At 38.5% G+C, this 19,308-nt stretch overlaps 1 protein-coding gene and 1 pseudogene across 18 annotated transcripts in view; one reads left to right on the top strand and one right to left on the bottom strand.

Annotated features, from left to right (window-relative positions):
• The window catches only part of GULP1 (GULP PTB domain containing engulfment adaptor 1), an 812,392-nt gene that overhangs the window by 252,411 nt on the left and 540,673 nt on the right, over window positions 1-19,308 (bottom strand). For 6 of the 18 annotated variants that reach the window (XM_059928305.1, XM_059928295.1, XM_059928315.1 and 3 more), the window contains exon 1: window positions 6,069-6,585. The exons of 7 other annotated variants lie outside the window; for them this stretch is intronic. The gene's annotated coding sequence lies outside the window, so the exon portion shown is untranslated. 5 more of the 18 variants (XM_059928306.1, XM_059928310.1, XM_059928307.1 and 2 more) reach the window with 4 other exon arrangements.
• Window positions 1-19,308, top strand: part of LOC132368791 (tigger transposable element-derived protein 1-like) — a 426,013-nt pseudogene that overhangs the window by 350,656 nt on the left and 56,049 nt on the right.

Genomic DNA, 19,308 nt, shown 5'->3' with positions numbered 1-19,308 from the left:
CTATAAGAGAAATCAAGAAGCTAAAATCAAGTGCATTCTCTTATATCAACTGTTAATTACCCCAAACTGGAGATCTGCTGCCACAGCACAAATGGTTCTGTTTGCTTTTTAGCCAAAATGCTGTCTAAAATCACTATTACAAACTAAGTGAGAAGTAGAGCTTAGTTATCATTTGATGAAATATTACATAACTATTTTAAAAGATTATACATCCAATCCTTAATGATTCCTTTAGTAGGTTACTTGTGCTCTTCTATTACTTATTTCCTTCTACCAAACCTCTCAACGAGCTGTGTTTTGGTCATTTGAATGGCTATCATCACTTCTACAAGAGAGTGGATTAAAGACTGAGCCCAAATCATTCAATCTGCTCTTGGTTAACAGCTCTGTCAAAGTTTATGTTCCCTGAAATTCTTGGAGGACTTGTGGTTGAAGTATCAGGGAACAGATCAACTATAACATCTGATAATCATAAGAAAAAGCTATACAATACCAGGAAAACACTACATTTACACACAATTCTCACTTCACAGAACCTTATAAACTTAGCAGTAGTAGCCACCTTCCAAGCAGTGAATTTACCTTCTGACAGTAGTTAACTGCACATTTGCCTGTGTTCTACTTAAGAAAGGTAGAAAAGGCTTCCATGATTATGTCACCATCAGAGCCATTAACCAAGAACAATGATACCAGGTCTTTTACACTATTTTTCTCATCCTTTACAGGTATAAATAAAAGCATGAAAGCTCCTTTAAAATTTGGAAAAAAAAAAAAAATCAAGAATCTCTAGCAAGAGTCATCTGGAAAAGATTTTAAACTAATGGTTAAAATTAGCTCAGAAATATCAATTAATTGAAGTTGCTTTTTCCTACGAAAAATATACCTAGCACAAATAGAGAAACATCAAAGAATACATATGTCATAATTCTCTGTACATATATATACATACATATACATATAAACATATATATGGGGGAGGGATTAGCTATCCAAGGATTGGAAGTTTCTAACATATATTCTGAATCTCCTCTTCAGAAGGCATGTGATGAAGATTATATGTAGGTATATTTATATAATGTTAATAGCAAGAAACAAACATGAAATAAAGACGGCTATTACTATCTAGATATTGTCTAGTAGGTGCACCCTGAAAAATATATACAGTGTTATTTAAAACTCTTTTAAATAGCCATATTGGGACTTCCCTGGTGGCGCGGTGGTTAAGAATCCTCTTGCCAATGCAGAGGACATGGGTTCGATCCCCGGTCCGGGAAGATCCCACATGCCGCGGAGCAACTAAGCCCGTGCGCCACAACTACTCAGCCTGCGCTCTAGGGTCCGCGAGCCACAACTACTGAGCCCTCGTGCCACGACTACTGAAGCCTGCACGCCTAGAGCCTGTGCTCTGCAACAAGAGAAGCCACTGCAATGAGAAGCCCGCGCACGGCAACGAAGAGCAGCCCCCGCTCGCTGCAACTAGAGAAAGCCCGCGCACAGCAACGAAGACCGAACGTGTTCAAAAAAAAAAAAAGTCATATTAATCTTCTCAATCCCAATTGTTACATAAATTAACTCACTTATTCATATTATGTGAGCAAATTAGAGCAGTCTTTCCAAAGCTATCCTTAAGTATACAATAGTGAATGATGAAACTAATTCCAAATTTACTATAATTATACCATTTCAGTGGTAAACAGAAAATTTGTACTTATTCTCCTGCTCAGTATTTGACTCAATTAACTGTTTTCTGATGAAAAATAATCATGCACTATAAGTATCATTAGAGTGGCTGAAAACATTTTCTTAGCATAAAACAAATACAAAACTAGCAAATAACAGAGCCTAAAAAGAGTATAAGAACTGTTTTCTAAGCCTAACTCTGCAACAGTGACTTTAGCGATTGTCTTTAAAAATAAAGGGCTGATTTCAATTTCATATCCTCACTGGAAGCAAAGCAATTTCTCTGCTCAAAGTTTATACTATTTTTCCTCTTCAATTTGAATATATTTAAGCTCCCATAGGAACAAGTTTAACTTTCCTGATCTCTAAATGCATTAAAACAAACACTATTAGATCCACCAGCCTCTAACATGTTTAGGGACCAGGGCTCACAGCAGTCATGCAGTTGGGTCCTGTAACTACTTTTGAATCCATTATTATATTCGAATAAAATAACTTTTTTTGTTCTTTAGAGGTTTTACAAAACAATCACAGTTTTTCAGAATGAACCACAAAGTACTCTGCTAAGTAAAATTTAAATTATCTAATATTCAGCAATGGAGAGTAAGATTTTTAAAATGTTAAGTTTAAAATCAAAAGCAAAACTGGTTATTTTACATTAAAATTACCCTATTACATCCTTGAACATTCACTTGTTCTTTGATTATTCAAAAAAAGTGCCTGTCGTGTTAAGATGACCATAAATTCAACTGCAATCTTCCTTATACTTCCACTTTTTATAGATTCACTATTAATGATAAGGTAAAGTCTAAAAATAAAAGTTATGATTAAGTATTTTACCAAAAGATCTTATCCTTTAATTTATCCATATTTATTCTGTTTTCTTTCTCTAATACACTAACCTGTTCACCTGAAAAATAGTTAAGTTACACATCCAAGAGTATGATACAGTACATTGAACTATAAAAATAGGTAGTTTATTTTACTAATTGATATGTCAGACTAAAAAATTAAATATTTCACAATTATCATGCATGTATCAATAGTCAAAAAGTTCATACATTACGGATAGCAATATAGATAATAAATTATATGTTGGTAAAACATTTAAGAAGGAAAATAATCCGCACAAATCACAGTGCTGAAAAGTTCAGGGCTGGGATTTAAAATCCAAGCTTGATGTTTCCTCGGACATAAAAAGTATGCAACAAATATTGGTTGAATCAATTAATGAATGGCTCCTAAATCTACCCTCTAAACTTTTAAGGAAACTGTTGTGGCCATTGGGAAAAGAAAGTTTGTTTGTACATCATAAATGTATTTCAGTCTCTCAAGTGTTATTTCCAAGAAGGGAGCCAAATTGTGCAAATATATTTGGTAACTTCTCATAAAGGCAAAATTGAGCTGGTCTTAAAAAAATAACTGGTCCTTGAGTATAAATATAAACCAAAATAAAAAAGTCAGTGAATTTGCTGATTGTTCTTTTCTGTTTGAGAGAATGACTCAGCTTTAGTCATAAGAAAATCTCACCCAATATTCTCCAAAAATAAAATTTATGATTAAACTAAAGCTATGATTAAAATGCACAGTAATAATTTTTATAAATTAAATAGATATGTCACTATTACATGTGTATTTTAGGTATAAATATTCCAATTTACCCTATAAATCTCAATTGAATCAACCCAGACAGAAGCCCTATGACCTTTATATCTAAAAACCTATTAACATAATTTCATCTCTTCAAAGCTCACTGTAAGCTCGTAATTATGCAAAGGAAATTTCTTTATTTTGCAAGTGGAAAAACTGAAATCATAGACAGGGAAAGCACATTGCCAAGGGTGATTCATAAAGTCAATCTCAGAAAATAGGCTGAAATTCACAATCCCAAACTCACCAATCCAGAGGAAATACCACATTAGCGTTTTTTACTATTCAACCCCCCCCAAACCCACAACAGTAGACCAACCTTCCTAAAAAAAAAAAAAGAGGAAACATAACAATTTTAACCCATAAAAGAAGGGTCCTAATTGCAGATAAGACTCTCAGTTCCTGGCTAGTCCAGAACTTGGAAGCAGCAGGGCCTTAACGTATTGGGCCAATGTGTGAAATACTGAGATCACACCAACTTCTACTCCTTCTGGTGAAAGAGCAAGTTCTATTATCGGGATCACTTTTGACAAACACAGGGAAGACATTTGGACACATTTTCCACTTTAATTTCATGACCTAGTTTTGTGCCATTTGAGAATACCTAATTGAATTATTCGATTTAGGTGGAAAATCACCTGCTCAAAACCCAAGTCTTCAGTTCTTACTGGCTGTGAAAACAAAGAAGGTCAAGGTCAAGGGCTTGAAGTTGCAGCAAGCCTAGTCCAAGCTGAGGAGACAAATAGCAACAAAGTGTGGGTATTTGCAAAGTATGATCGCACAAAAAGCACCAGGCCCCCAGCTATTCCACTGCAACACTGATAGGGAAGGGTCAGACATCCCTCCTAGACCGCTTCTTTCACTCTCCTCTGTCACATCCCACTGCACTCTATGCTTAGCTTATTTTTTTGCCAAGAATACTGATCTTAGTCACCTAAAAATTCTCACTGCAAAAGAAACCCCTTGTTTAAACCCAAGTACAACCAACAGCTCCTTTCCAATTATCCCCAGCAACTTCCCCAGTCCCTTTCATGCCTGGCTACTGAGCTCAGTCTAGTTTGGCTGCCGGCCAGGTTCCTCTCTTCTTTGCTTGTCAGTGGTAAAAACTTGGAAAACACTCCTGGACAGCTCAAGGAGACCTTTTAATTATGCAGTGGGGCAGTACCTTAGTCTGTCTGCTGTTTCCAGCAAGGCTTGTAGTCACCAGCGACTGCACTCTCCCAATTGGTGGGTTTTCTAGCAAGGTTACTTGTTTATGTGGGGGAAGGAGGGAAAGACTGGCAGAAAAAGGGGCGATTTGCAAATCTGAAAAATGCCCAACTCCTCTCAGAGTTTCCTACCTCCTCACATTCACTCTGTCTCATTACTGCCCTCCTTTACCACCTTATCACCCACTTGGCATCAAAGACACAAAATCATCAGTGTCCGGGTCTCCTTGTAGTCCTAGAAATTAACAAGGGGAGTCACGACTCGAACACTCTCCAAAAACTTTTATTCTCAAGTGCTTATGCAAGATTTAAAAAAAAAAAAAGCAGGTCCCAAAATAAACTTATTAAATTCTTCCTAATTGCGTTATACTTTGTCAACCTTGCAGACTGAAATAGTGCATGTAAATGCCTGATTGCCAGTGGAAATAAGGCGAGCTCAGTCGGGAAAACTGCTAGGACCCAGGAAGGGATACCTTGACCGACAACCGCACTTACTCGGGGTTTGCCCAAGGTACTAAGTGCACACGCCAAGCCCAACACCAGCTACGTCTTCCTTACTCTACCCTGGCAAGCTTGTTCCAGCTGCAGCGCCCAGCTTCCTGTTCAAGTTCCATTCAACATCGTAAACACATTCCAAGAAAACCAGCCTGCCCAGAGTTCCCTCCCGCACACACGGAACTCGGAGCGGCGGCCCCAGGAGCCACAGGGAAGAACCGATCGCGCTGGGTTCTGATCCGTGCAGTGAATCAGCCCCCCGGGGTGGTGGACCCGGGCGAGCGAGCTCAACGGCGGGACCGAGAGCCCAGGGTCTCAGCACCCCGCAGCGCCGTGCGCCTCTCTTAAGGTAGCGCCCGCCAGAAGGAACTACTCGACCCACCCAGCCAGAGGGTAACCATGTGGGCGCCGCCCCTGAGTTTGGGCCCTCCCAGCCCTGGGTTTTAAAGAATCCACGGCCCGGCCTCGGAGCTTCGCGCCTCCCCGCCCCCCATGCCCACACTCTCTCCCGGAGCCAACAAAAGGGAGGTTACGCTGGAAGAAGTTTCGCTCCTGGGTAGCCTCGCTGTGACCCGGAGATGACTTGCCTGCTCAGTCCCGTCTGGTCCGCACACCCTCAGCCGTCCTGATCCACCCGCGCCCCACCGCCCCCTCCAGCTCCTAACCACCGGCCCCGGCCCCCCGGACCAAAGTTACCACAAAGGGCTCCAGGAGTCCGGAGACCGCTGCGTCCCCGACCTCGGGAGGCTCTCCGTCATCCCTGCAGCACTGCCACGGCAGTAGTCAACAGGTCTCTCAGCCTCCTTTCTTGCTGGACGACTTCCTGAGCCTTTCAGTGTCTTAATTTTTGCAACCTGCCAAGCGGCGGGTAGTGGCGGCGAGCAGCCCCACGCCCTCCTTCCCCGGCACCCGGCCGGGGCTGACCACCGCCCGCCGCCTCTCAGGATGTCAGTTTAAAAGAGACTGCACGCTACCTGGCGGGACGCTGGGTTTGCAGCCAGGGAAGCCCCCAGATGAACCGCGGTCTCTCCGTACCTTAGTGACTGATGCAGTCGGGTCAGGCTCCGGGCAGGGGCATGGAGAGCCGCCGCGTCCTCGGAGCCTGGAGATCTCCGCTCCGGCGCAGCCGGGGCGCCGTTTCCGTGGCCGAGAGGGAAAGTTTCTCTACGTCAACAGCGAGCTGGACTCGGGACCCTCCGGCTCCGGTCCCCTCCCTCTACGCGCTCTCGGCCCCCTCCCTCCTCTTCCTAATCGGCTGAAGCCAAAACTGGCGCTAGCTGGCGGCTGGGGCTCGAGGCTCGGGACTCCGGGTCGCTGCCGGCTGGGAACGCGGGGCTCCCCCTCTCGGCCAGAAGGAAACTCTCCCAGACTCGGCTGGCGCACTTGGGGCGATCTCCTTGGACACTTCCAAACGGGACGCCTGGGTTCCAGCTCGCTGACTTTCTTCGGTCTCTGATGCTCGTCTCCTGTGGGCCCGCTGGGCTATATGGCGTCGGCACGCAGGACTCAGGGAGAGAGTGGAACGTGAGAGAAACTCGACCGGAGAAGACGAGGCCTTACCTTACCCGGTTCTTAGCCGGCACGGGAGCCAAAACGCCGTTCTCCCCACCCCCACCCCTCGTCCCCCGCCGCGTTTCCTTTTGAACCTCCTTCCTAAAGCACCGGATCGGGACTCTTCGCCTTCCCTTGTCTCTCTGTGTTTCCGCACACAATTTCAAAGCACTTCTGCTGCTTAACAAGAAAAAAAACAAAACAAAACAAAAGTGTCCAAGGAAGCACACACACGAGTAGCACATACCTTCTTTACAGCCTTTATTAAGAAAGCATTGACACAGTTTTTGCTGTGGATCTGACCGCACCTCTACACTTTTTTAATTATTTTTTCTCAGTTTTTTAAACCTGACTGAATCTCTGCACTTTGTTATGCCTTACAAGAAAAAAAAAAAAAAAAAAAGGAAAGGAAAGAAAACAGAAAACTGCCTCCACCACCAGATCATGTTCATTTGCTCCATTCAGATATTAACCTCAGAATTCAGGACATCTACGTGGGGTTCGAGGGAAAACACAACAAACCATCCTCACTGACACGGTAAACTTCTGTGTGGGAAGCAGGACAAGAAGGAGGAATATCCTCGTTTAAGCGATTCTTTGAGGATGAGAGGACATTTACTAAAATCTTTTGAGATGCTGCTCAGAATTTAGTTCACTAAATTTTTCATTTGAACCTGAAAATAGATGGAGAAAGGAAAAAAAGCATTTTTGCAAGGCTAACAAGATAATATGTTACGGTGGAATCCAGGGCTTAGAATCAGACTAGTCATATTCCTTTCCAGACTCCATACTTACTTATTCTGTGCCCTAGGACGCTGGACGCAATTACAGCTGCCAAAAGGAACTGTATAATAGAACTCACAGAGTCACAGTCACGTTTACAGGAATTAGACTAGAGTAGTGTCAAGCACAGACAAGGTACTCAATAAATATTTGGTTCTTACATCCCACTATATTTGGCTGTAACTAGAGGATGGTACTAAAAGACCTTGTTAACTGAATCAATTTTCTTCTCCCTAATGCTTTTTCCATTAAAAAAGATACAACATCACAATTTTTGAAACGAAAACTAAGTTTAGGGATTACCCAGCTCTAGCCGAACTCCCTTACTTTAAATACAAGGCAACTGAAGTCCAAGAATCTTAATTGACTTTCCCCAAATCTCATCGTTAGGAGGTGCTAAAGCTAGGACCAGAAATCAGGCCTCTTCATACGTGGATAGAATCCTCTTTTAACTATGTTTCCACTTTATCATAACAGTCAAGCACACAGTAAAATACTTACATTGAAAACATTAATCATAGGACAATGCTAGTTGCTTCTTCTGTAAATAACCTTTAAATGATTAATTTTCAAACAACCACTAAAAAATAAATGATGCCATTTAGGTGATCACTTAATGTTCAAATGATTGTAAAAATAAATCAAATGATAGCCCATAGTACTTAGGAATAAGGAGGTTGACCAGATGACCAAATCCATGCTTACATTATATAATTATAAATATATGGGTGTGTTCTTTTAACACAATATTTAAAACTTTGAATAGAGAACTCTAGGCTCCCAAGGATACACCAACAAATCACTAGGATCTGTGGACCTCACTTCGAGAAACACTAGTTTAGTCTTCAATATCTTGCAGGTCCACTTGAATAAGCAGGTCATAAGAATAAATGAGGCTGCAGAAATCAAACATTACAAGCTCCATTGTTTAAATTAATGGAAAATCTCAAAACATGTACTTATTTCTTATTCATTTGCCTCTGATATCTTTAAGGAGAACTTTTTCTAAACCTTTTCTCACCCTACTCAATGTTGAAAGTTGCTTGGACTTTTATACGATTCCCAAGTTCTCAGAGATAAGACCCTATATCTTCTTGTGAGTAGGGGTTCTCTACTACACCAGCTTCCCCCTGAATTAGCCACTAAAATAATTTCTTGAAGGCATTTCATAGACTTCTCTTTAGAGTTCTATGCTCCCTTTCCATGAGACTTGGAAGTTGCCAAAAAGAGAAAAAATTATAAAGTATATCCATCATGGATGGATGAATGGGGATGCATGAATCCCCATAACTGTCTTTTTCTAATCATTACACAGAGGGCTAAAGATTACTAATTTTTATATTTCTTCCCAACATTTAAAATCTCTAAACTTGCTATTGCTCTATAATTTTTATAACCTGACTTTTGATATGAACTGCTTTATGAAATGGCTTAGAGGTATGAAAATCTCAAAGATGTCAGAACAGAGTTTTTAAAAGCACTAAAATCAAATAGAACAAGATTTAAAATCAGATCTATAGCATGACCCAGGAACTGAAGAAGGGAGATGCCAAGGAGAAAGGCTGCAGAGGCTCTGGCAGGGCACTACCATTAGACTATGCTTAATTTGCTACCGATAGCAAATACTCAGATTTCCATTTGGAAAGTCTTCACATTCATCATAGGAACATATGGACTCTGATAGAGACTCAGCAGCCTCCTAATATTTTTAAATTAATTTTCTGGCTCAGGCCAGTTTCCAAGTTTCTCTTACTTGAACTAAAAAAACCTTGACTAAGACGGACAACTACCTATTATTTATGTCGAGAATAACATTTTATTGCTGATTATTACAAAAATATAAAAAAACATGCTATCATATTGGTTGTTTAGCTCTATATTACAGCAAACACATCAGTTAAAGTATTTAACAATTTTTTAAAAAGGAAATAAAAACCGAAATGGAATTCAAAATCTCAGTCATGTGACTTGAAAAGGGGCATATTTCTTTTTGTTATGTGCAACAATGGCCAAATGTCCATTGAATTCTTAAGGGGACCTGGGTTCCAGAGTTAAAAAGTGTTACATTTTACTTTCTATCTTCCATCATTTTATCTTTCAGTCTATTTTGGTCCCCCTGATTAAGAACATGAAACATACTTGTTGCAAAAAAAAATGAATAGGGACAATACAAAAAAGAAATAAAAATCACCTGTGTTCCCACCATCAAGAGTACCCGTTGCTAATATTCGCTCTATACCCTCCAAGTATTGTTGAAGTCTCTGAGAGAATCTCCAATAAATAACATTTCTTCTCTATGCTTAGGTTGAGAATAAATTGAGAAATAAAACAAAAGTTTAAAATGAAAGCTAAAGTATTACCTGTAGTATTGACAGAGACCTGGTTTGAATTGGTAAATCTAAAAATGAACAACCAAAATAACATTCTCAGTCACTGTAGTTCCCAGGCTCCTTATCTAGGAGGAGCCAGTGTCTGAAAAAGGAGTTAAATTCTGTTTTCTGAGATCCATTCCTTGGAGGGATAGAGAGAGAGAGAGACAGAGAGAGAGAGAGCGAGAGAGGGAGGGAGGGAGGGAGGAAGAGAGAAAAGGTGTAGCTGAACTCTGCATTCCCAATAACTCTTCCCAGGTTTATTCCTAAATGTATGTATCACATATGTCACAACACCTCTCCAAGGGCAAAAGAGTAAAGACCCAGAAAAGATATTTTAGCATGGAAATCAAGAGTAGAGAAAAGCCATTATCCAGTATGTACAACCACTTACATTTTTCTTTTGCTTTTTTCACAAGGAAGTATACTGTACTGTACATACTTTCTACTTCCTAACCGTATACGAGTATATTGTGGGCTTTTCCCTTACCAGTGTTTATTGACAATTTGTTTGCTATTATAAACAAAGAAATTAAGGACATCTGTGCACATACTTTTGTACACCATCTGTACATATTTTGCCTGTCCCTTGCCAATTATTTCATTAGAACAAATACCTAGCAGTAGATTCTCAAGGTTAGAGCACAGACTTCTTTCATTATTATTTTGAAAAAACTCTGAAGTCACAAAAAAGTTGCAGGTAGAGTACAAATAATAATTTTTTTCTGAACCATTTGAGTATAACCTACCAACACTATACCCCATCCTGCCCAATTTTGTGTACTTCCTATAAACACAGACCTCTCCATAAGTAAGGTAAACCATCAAAAATCAGGACATTAACACTGACACATTTCTACATCTACCTCTCAGGTCCCATTCACGTTTTCTCAATTATCCCTATTATTTCCTTTATATAAACAGGGTTCAGTTTGAGATCACGCGTTACAAGTATTTAGTTACTATGTCTCTTTGATTATCATGGCATTAATACTTTTGAGAATTGCTCTATAGTTATACTGCAAAATGTCCTTTAATTTACCATGTTAGATTCAGGTTATGAATCTTTGGCTGGTAAACCATGGAAGTATAATACAATATATTTTTTAAAATTCTATCAAGCTGCATCCAATTTTGAATTGTCCCATCACTGATGATCTTCACTTGATTAAGATGATGGTATTGTCAGGTTTCTCTGTAATGTTCACCCCTTTTCCTTTGCAACTGGTAGGTATTTTCTGGGGAGGTACTTTTAAACTATGTAAATATTTCATCTCTTATCAAACTTCTAATTTTTCATTTATTTATTTATGTTAGTATAGACATATGGTTTGCTACTTTACTCAAATTCTTATCTGTTTCTATCCTGATTTATTTTGACATTCAAATTATCTCCCATTTGCTTCAGATTTCAAGCTGACTTCTGTGTTCTTTGCAAAGTCTCCATCATTTAGGAACACTTTATCACTTTTGAGCACAAAAAGGTATTCAAGTCTCATCTTGTATTTTCCCAACCCCAGCCCTGGAATCAGCCATATCTCCAAAGAAGTCAGTCCCTTTTACCGAAGGCTGGTATTTAGAAGATGAGTTCCAGGTGCAATGTCATTGCTATTAGGTTTTTGCTTTACTTAGGTCCTCTCAATGGCCAAAGCAGAGGAATACATGCACATATTTCTTTCTTTTTCTTTTTTTCTTCCTTCCTTCCTTCCTTCTCTCTCTCTCTCTGTCTCTCTCTCTCTTTCTCTTTCTTTCATTTTGAAAGCCATGAGTTCATACACTTGCCTTCAATTCCAGTCCAATTCCACTTTCCATTTTTGTAACTCCATTCTTCTCCAATGAAAATATGGCTTCCACTTCCATTATTCTTATTATGTTTTCTTATTTAATCAGTGTCCTTGTCTAAAACCAATCTCTCATGTCTGTCACAGCCCCTTCCCCTGTATGGCCAGGCCACTCCTCCTCAGGAACATCTTCATCATTCTGTTCAGGGACCAATAACTCAAGACGACAGCTTTCTTGTGCCCTCCTCACCTGCCTATGGCTCCAGCACACCGTCCAGGCTGCCTTCTGAGCCCATTTCCTCCACATCTTGCTTGGGCTCCAAGTCATCACAGGAGGCTGATCGTCCACTGAGACACCATTTTCACCACACTCGGGCTTCCTAGCCGCTTTTTGGGCCACTGCAATCCCCCAATTCAGGTACTAATGCAAAAGTTTACTTCACTTGCCCCGCCTAATATTGCCAAATTAATTCTGGAGACTTTATAAAAATGCATACTCCCATGAACAATATGTAGGGTAGTGCCATGTCTTCAACAGTCATTGCTTGTATTTTATTTATTACTTATGTTATCCATGTAGTTAGTAAGGAAAGTTAGGTGTGGATTGGCTGTGTGAAGCGTGCTTCTCCATGTTTGGCACATCATCATCCTGTAAGTTCCCACAGGTCCCTCTCAATGTTATTATTATTATTAATTTATTTATTTTTGGCTGTGTTGGATCTTCATTGCTGCACATGGGCTTTCTCTAGTTGCGGTGAGAGGGGGCTACTCTCCATTGCAGTGAGCGGGCTTCTCATTGCGGTGGCTTCTCTTGTGGAGCACGGGCTCTAGAGCGCAGGCTTCAGTAGTTGTGGCGCACAGGCTTAGTTGCTCCGCAGCATGTGGGATCTTCCCAGACTAGGTCTCGAACCCATGTCACCTGCATTGGCAGGCAGATTCTTAACCACCGCGCCACCAGGGAAGTCAGGGAAGTCCCCCTCTCAATGTTATTTAATGAAGCACTTTTATTCCTATTTTCTCCCATTCACTTACCCAACACAAATACTCATTCTAATGTATTTAATGTGTATCTTTTTTCGTTTTTATATGTATTCTTGAATTAAAAATAATTCTAAATATTTATTTTTATATGTATTTTTAATGTATGTAAGTGCTATTGTGTAAACTATGCCATCTTGCTTGTTACTTTTTCATCTGGACACTCTAAGTTTTCAAATAATCTAAGTGAAAATTCAGCTCAATCATTGTTTTAATTTGTATTACTTTCACTGTTAATAAAGCTGAACATATTTTCATACAGTTAGGAGGCATTTATATTTTCTTTTATAAATTGGCTATTATGTATATATTTTGCCTATTTTTCTTTTTTCCCTATGGATTTGTATATTTTTATTTTCCTTACTCATCTTTAAGGGTTCTTTAACAAATGTACTAATCTCTAGAAAAAAACTAAAGTATTTGTTTCTTTAAACTTAATTTTAAATAATTAGATTATTGTGGGGTTTTTTTCTTCTTTGGACTGCATAGAATTTCTTTCTATGTAGTCTTTTATGATTTCTGGGTTCTTTGGTAATGCTTATAAAGACATTCTACTCTAACTAATCACCTATATTTTCTTCTAGCATTTTGTAATTTTACTTTTTGCTTTTTCTTTCCAATTTAGTTTGATGAAATCTAAGGTAAGGCTTTTGTCCTTTTTTTCTTTTTTCAGGATAATTACCAAAGTGTCCAACACCATTTACTGAATGATCCATTCTTTCCCCAGTGGTCTTGGAAGTAATCCTTATCATATATTAATTTAGTTATAGGGTCTGTTTATGAACTTCCAGATGTGATAAAACAGTATACACAATGCAGTAGGACTCCCCCCAAAAAAGGCATAATGCAGACTGAAATCCAACCAGGCCCCCCTTCCAGCCGTGCCAGTGAAGCTTATCCATGAGTCTGAGAAAGGGGTGTCTTTTCTAACTACAAAGGCATCCTCAGCTTCTAGCCAAGTACCTGCAGAACTTCCTTGGAAGAGTGGTCAGGGTTTCTCTAATTTGCACAAAGATACCATGTGGGCTAGCAGCAGCCCTTTCCCACTTATCTTTCAGTTATTCCTGCAATAAAACAATATTAATTATCTCAGCCTATAATTGTTTAAAATATCTGTTGTTTAAGTTCCCCTTAATTATTTCACCTTCAAAACTTTCATCACTATTCTCTCAAGTTTATTTTTCCAAATGAACTTTGGAATCATTCTGTTAAGTGTCTTTATCACATCTTCTTCTTTCCTACCTTTGACCCCAAACTCTTTCATTAGAATGTTAAACTTATATATCCATATACTTGAATCACTTCATTATTCAATTTTTTCTTCTGATCCTGAAACAGAAGATGCATTTCCAACTTGAGAAGAGTTGACTTCTGCACCCATTCATATCCTATCTTTACCTTCCAGCCCATTACATTGCCACTTGTTGGGTTCCTTGTTTACTGCCAAGAATGAAAGGGCCATTATTCTACAGGAACTACAGAACACAAACAACACTTGGAATGCCACAGCCCTACTTTACAGTAGAAATGAAGGAAAACACAGATCTTAATCCAGGTCAGGTTTCAACTTCTAGTTCCAGTTCACGTGCACCCGAACCTGTAGTGAGTGTCTTATGTGGAAACCAGTCATGATCAAAAGAAAAAAACTTGGACCTGCTTCATGGAAAGGCCTGGCCTAATGACCAGGAGTGGTCTCCTGAGATGTGCTCTCCTGCCCCAGCATTTGCAGGCCTGGAAAGTTTGCTCAAAGCAGTTTTATTTGCATGAAAAACTGCTGAGTTCAGAAGATATTTTGTCCATTTGAAGACACATTTTTAAAATACAAGAAATAGAACAAACAAATTTTATGACAAATAGAATTAGGTTTGTTTTTTTTTTTTCAGTAAGCCTGGAAACAAATAATACATTCTAGATTGTCTAAAAAAATGATTTTCGGCACACGAAAACTTTTTATTTGAAAATTTGTTTTGTGGTCTTTCACTAGAATGCTAATTTCTTAAATGCCCTTCAAAATTCTATATCAGAATTTACCCAGACCGGATGATAGGGCTTGACAGTAAAGCAAAACAAAGCAAGGCACCTATACGCTTGAGCTTGACATGATGTGATTTGGGAAAATGTCATCATGCTTTAAAATGCAAAGGGGGAATTAGCTCCTATCACAATCTAACAACAAAACACTGAGTCTCTTTTTCATTACAGGGGTAAAATAATTCTAACAGTGGCTCTTCTGGAAAAGGCAATCTGTGGCATGAATTGCTAGAACACAGACTTGTCATGCTGGTTCCGTGTCAACAGTCTCTCCCGCTCAGCAACCTGAGAATACCCATAGATAAAGTGCTGTCAGTTCAATGGAAATTGGCTTTTTTTCAACGGGTATAATTGTGCAAGCTCATTGTTCAATTTCAAAAAAAAATGAAGGCCTCCAGAAGCAATTTCAAAATCACACAAATCTTTCACATATACTGATAGTGTAAGTAAGGATCATCCATTTTCCACATAAAAATAAATTGCTAAAAACTTTAAGATGAACACCACCATCTATAAATATAATGTTCTGTTTGAAAATATATACATTGTACAAGTGAAGAATATAATAAAATACTTAATTAAGGAAATTAAATTGTTTTTACTGAAAATTTTGTGTACTGTACCATGGGCTTAGGGGAGAATTAATGAAGTATAAGTGAATGATTACATGAATTCATCTCATAAGACAGTGTTTAAGATTTGAAAGAAGCTTTCACAGCTTAAATTCTATTTACTGAATTAAGTTTCAGATATTTCTTATAAATGTAAACTTTTGGGCTGTTGATTTTTGAAGGGAAAAGCATAGCATAGAGTTTTAATGCATGAGCTTTGGAGTAACAGTCGTGGGTTCAAATGTGTGCTGTGCCACTTATTGGCTATAGAGTCTTGGGAAAGTAACTTCCCCTCCTTTAAATTAGTTTCCTCACTTCTGAAACAGAGTTACTGTCAAAATTACTAGAGTTAGTAAATGTAAAGCATTTAGCATAGTCTTGCAAGTAAATATAAAACATATGGTAGTTGTACAAGGAAACATGTAAAGCTATTCAAACTTTTGATATGTTTATGGGAGTTTGTCTTGAAACTTAATCAATGTGGGCCAAAATAAAAGGAAAATAATAGCTTTGGCTAAAAAATCAAACTTCCCTGGTGGCGCAGTGGTTAAGAATCCACCTGCCAATGCAGTGGATGTGGGTTCCAGCCCTGGTCCGGGAAGATCCCACGTGCCGGGGAGCAACTAAGCCTGTGCGCCACGACTACTGAGCTTGCGGTCTAGAGCCCACGAGCTACAACTACTGAGCCCAAGTGTCGCAGCTACTGAAGCCCACATGCCTAGAGCCCATGCTCTGCAACAAGAGAAGCCACTGTGATGAGAAGCCTGCACACCGCAGCGAAGAGTAGCTCCTTCTCGCGGCAACTGGAGAAAGCCCGTGCACAGCAGTGAAGACCCAACTCAGCCAAAAACAAATTAATTAATTAATTAATTAAATAAGTTTATTTAAAAAAAGAAATTTGGGGAGTAATAGGTACAAACTCTTCTGTATAATATAAATAAGCTACAAGGATATATTGTACAACTCAGGGAATATAGCCAATATTTTATAACTATAAATGGAATATAACCTTTAAAAATTGTAAATCTCTGTGTAGTACACCTGAAACTTATATAATATTGTACATCAGCTATACCTCAATTAAAAACAAGAAATTTATTTACATAGTTAAAAAATTTATTGAGATATAATGTTATATGTCAATTAGTTCCAGGTGTACAACATAATGATTTGTTATATGTATGTATTTTTTTTCCCGAGCAATCTATTTGAGCTTTTTATCTTATTTTATTTTATTTTTTTAACTTTTTATTTTATATAACAGTATAGTTGATTAACAGTGTTGTATTAGTTTCAGGTGTACAGCAAAGTGATTCAGTTATACTATATGTATGTATTTTTATTTTTATTTTTTGCCCTTTAATTTTTGTTTTTTACATCTTTATTGGAGTATAATTGCTTTACAGTGGTGTGTTAGTTTGTGCTGCATAACAAAGTGAATCAGTTATACGCATACATATATCCCCATATCCCCTCCCATTTGTGCCTTCCTCCCACCCTCCCTACCCCACCCCTCTAGGTCGCCACAAAGCATCAAGCTGATCTCCCTGTGCTATGCAGCTGCTTCCCACTAGCTATCTATTTTACATTTGGTAGTATATATATATATGTCAATGCTACCCTCTTACTTCGTCCCAGCTTACCCTTCACCCTCTCCGTGTCCTCAAGTCCATTCTCTACATCTGCGTCTGCATCTTGTATGTATTTTTAAATGACCACCACAGTAAGTCTTGTTAACATTCATCACCAACATAGTTACAATTTTTTCCTTGGGATGAGAACTTTTAAGATCTACTCTTGTAGCAACTTTCATATATACAATACTGTATTACTAATTATAGTCAATAATACTGTACATTACATTCCCAGTACTTATTTTATATCTGGAAGTTTAAACTCATGGTCAAAAGATGCCAAGTTCCAGTTGTGTATTTATTTTAATCTTTTAAACCATCAGTGACATTTATTCAGATATTGCCAGTTTCTCTACCAATGTGCCTTTTCTGTTCCAGAATCTCACACAGAATTTATGTCTCCTCAGTCTCCCCTAATCTGTGATAGTTCCTTGCTCTTTCCTTGTCTTTCATGACCTTGATTATTTTGAAGAGTAATGGTTGAGTATTTTGCAGAATGTCCCTCAAATCAAGTTTGTCTGCTGTTTTCTCATAGTCATACTGGGGTCATGAGTAATTGGGAAGATACCACATAGGTAAAGTGTAGTCATCGTATCATCATGGAGGTACATGACATTGACATGAGTTCACACTGGTCATGTAAACTTGGTTAAGGTAGCGTCCAACAGGTTTCTCCACTGTAAAGTTACTCTTTTTCTCTTTGTAACAAATAAATATTTGGGAGGAGATACTTTGAAACTATTTAAGTATCCTATTTCTCCTTAAACTTCTGCCCAATAATTTTAACATGCACTGATGGATCTTGCCTGCAGCAATTATTACTGTAGTTTTCTAATAGTGATTTTTCTTTTCCTTACAATTTTTGCAATTATTGATTGGGATTCTTTTGTAAGGAAGTGTGGTTCTTCTGCCTCATATAAGTCACCATTTGACTGAGTTTGGTTTGAATCTTAAAACATTGTTCAAAGAACTGCAGTAAATGTACTGCTAGGGAGCAGGAATGATGGAGGATAGATCTGCTCCAGGAGTTCCATCACCATTCATGCAGCATTCAGAATTGAGTACCTCTAATGCCAGTCACTTAGCTGGTGCAGGAGAAATGACAATGAATAAGCACAGTCTTTGCCCTTAAGGAACTCACAGTCTAATAGAGGGAAACTCCTGTAATAAATAAATGTAGGTTAGGCACTAAAATAGAAATACACTCCTTAGTATTAGGGGCAGAATGTGCTAACAATTTAGAAACCAGACATGTTGTCAAAATGTGAGCTGAGTTTTGAAAGACGATTGGGTGTGCAGAAGGCAGGCAAGATGGAGAAAGGGGTTCTTTGCAGAGAGAATGGCATGATCAAAGGCTGAGAAGCTGAAATAGAAAGATAAATACAAGGAAGTTCAAAAAGATTAGTGTGTTAGTAAGTATTCAGTGACAGTCTTGAATTTATCTTGTAAATCTCTGTGATGGGGGCTACTCAAAGTCTTATAATACAGTACTTTTGTTTTAGAAAATGCACTCTGTGACCATTTAGAAAAGATATTGAAGCTGTGTAAAACTTTAAGTAGGGAGATCATTTAAGGGACTTGAGTTCCTTTTTTATAAAACTTAATAGTATTGGTTATCTGAGAACTAAATATTACAAGAGGGCATAAAAATGACAGACTTTAGAATGATGTGATTATTGTATTGGGAGAAGGTACCAGTCATGGGGTCTTACAGCTCAATAAATTTCGGGCCCTGCTCATGACTCTTTAGCATTTTTGAGTATCTTAAATTCTGCATTATTGGGGTTTCAAATTCTCCTGACTTCTGAGAGCGGTCAACGCATAATATAATAATGGAAAATCTAGATCTTACAGCTATTACGTTTGTCTAGCTACCTTTACAACCCTACAATGTATATTTTCATAATTTTCAATAGTATGTAGAAAATTAGAGTGACATGGGTACCTCTAGGGACCTATTCAATCTGCATTCCTAAAGTTACATTTATGCAGGAACCACCACCCTTTTAATTATTTTAAGTTAATATTTAATCACAGCTGTTGAGAAAACAAAGTCATGAGAGTGAAGCCAATGACTGAAGGAATTTCAGAAAAGGATAAGACTAAGAAGCTCACGAGGGAAGGTAAATAGTAAAAGAACACTCTAGTTATACTGAACAACATAGACTCTAGATAATACAGTAGGGGCTGAGAGATATTAAAGTGAAATGCATAGTTACTGGCAATTTAGATTACATGCTACTATGACACACTAGCAACAGGTTGACCTTTGAGTTTATGTATAAAAACTTTTAAGATTCTATGAGTACCAAGAGTATTAAACTATATAAATATTTCAGAAAGTTCTATGAGAAATTGTGTGTATTAGTGGGAGTTCTGGAAGGGAACAAATAGATCATTCAAGCTAGGTTATTTGAGAAGAGTTTAATTAAAAGACTATTTTTAAAGGTGTGGGCAAGGTTTAAGAAATATAATTA

Source organism: Balaenoptera ricei, chromosome 7 (assembly GCF_028023285.1).
Source record: "Balaenoptera ricei isolate mBalRic1 chromosome 7, mBalRic1.hap2, whole genome shotgun sequence".
NCBI lineage: Eukaryota > Metazoa > Chordata > Mammalia > Artiodactyla > Balaenopteridae > Balaenoptera > Balaenoptera ricei.
The sequence above is the reverse complement of the archived record's forward strand: the minus strand, read 5'-3'. Positions and strand labels throughout refer to the sequence as shown.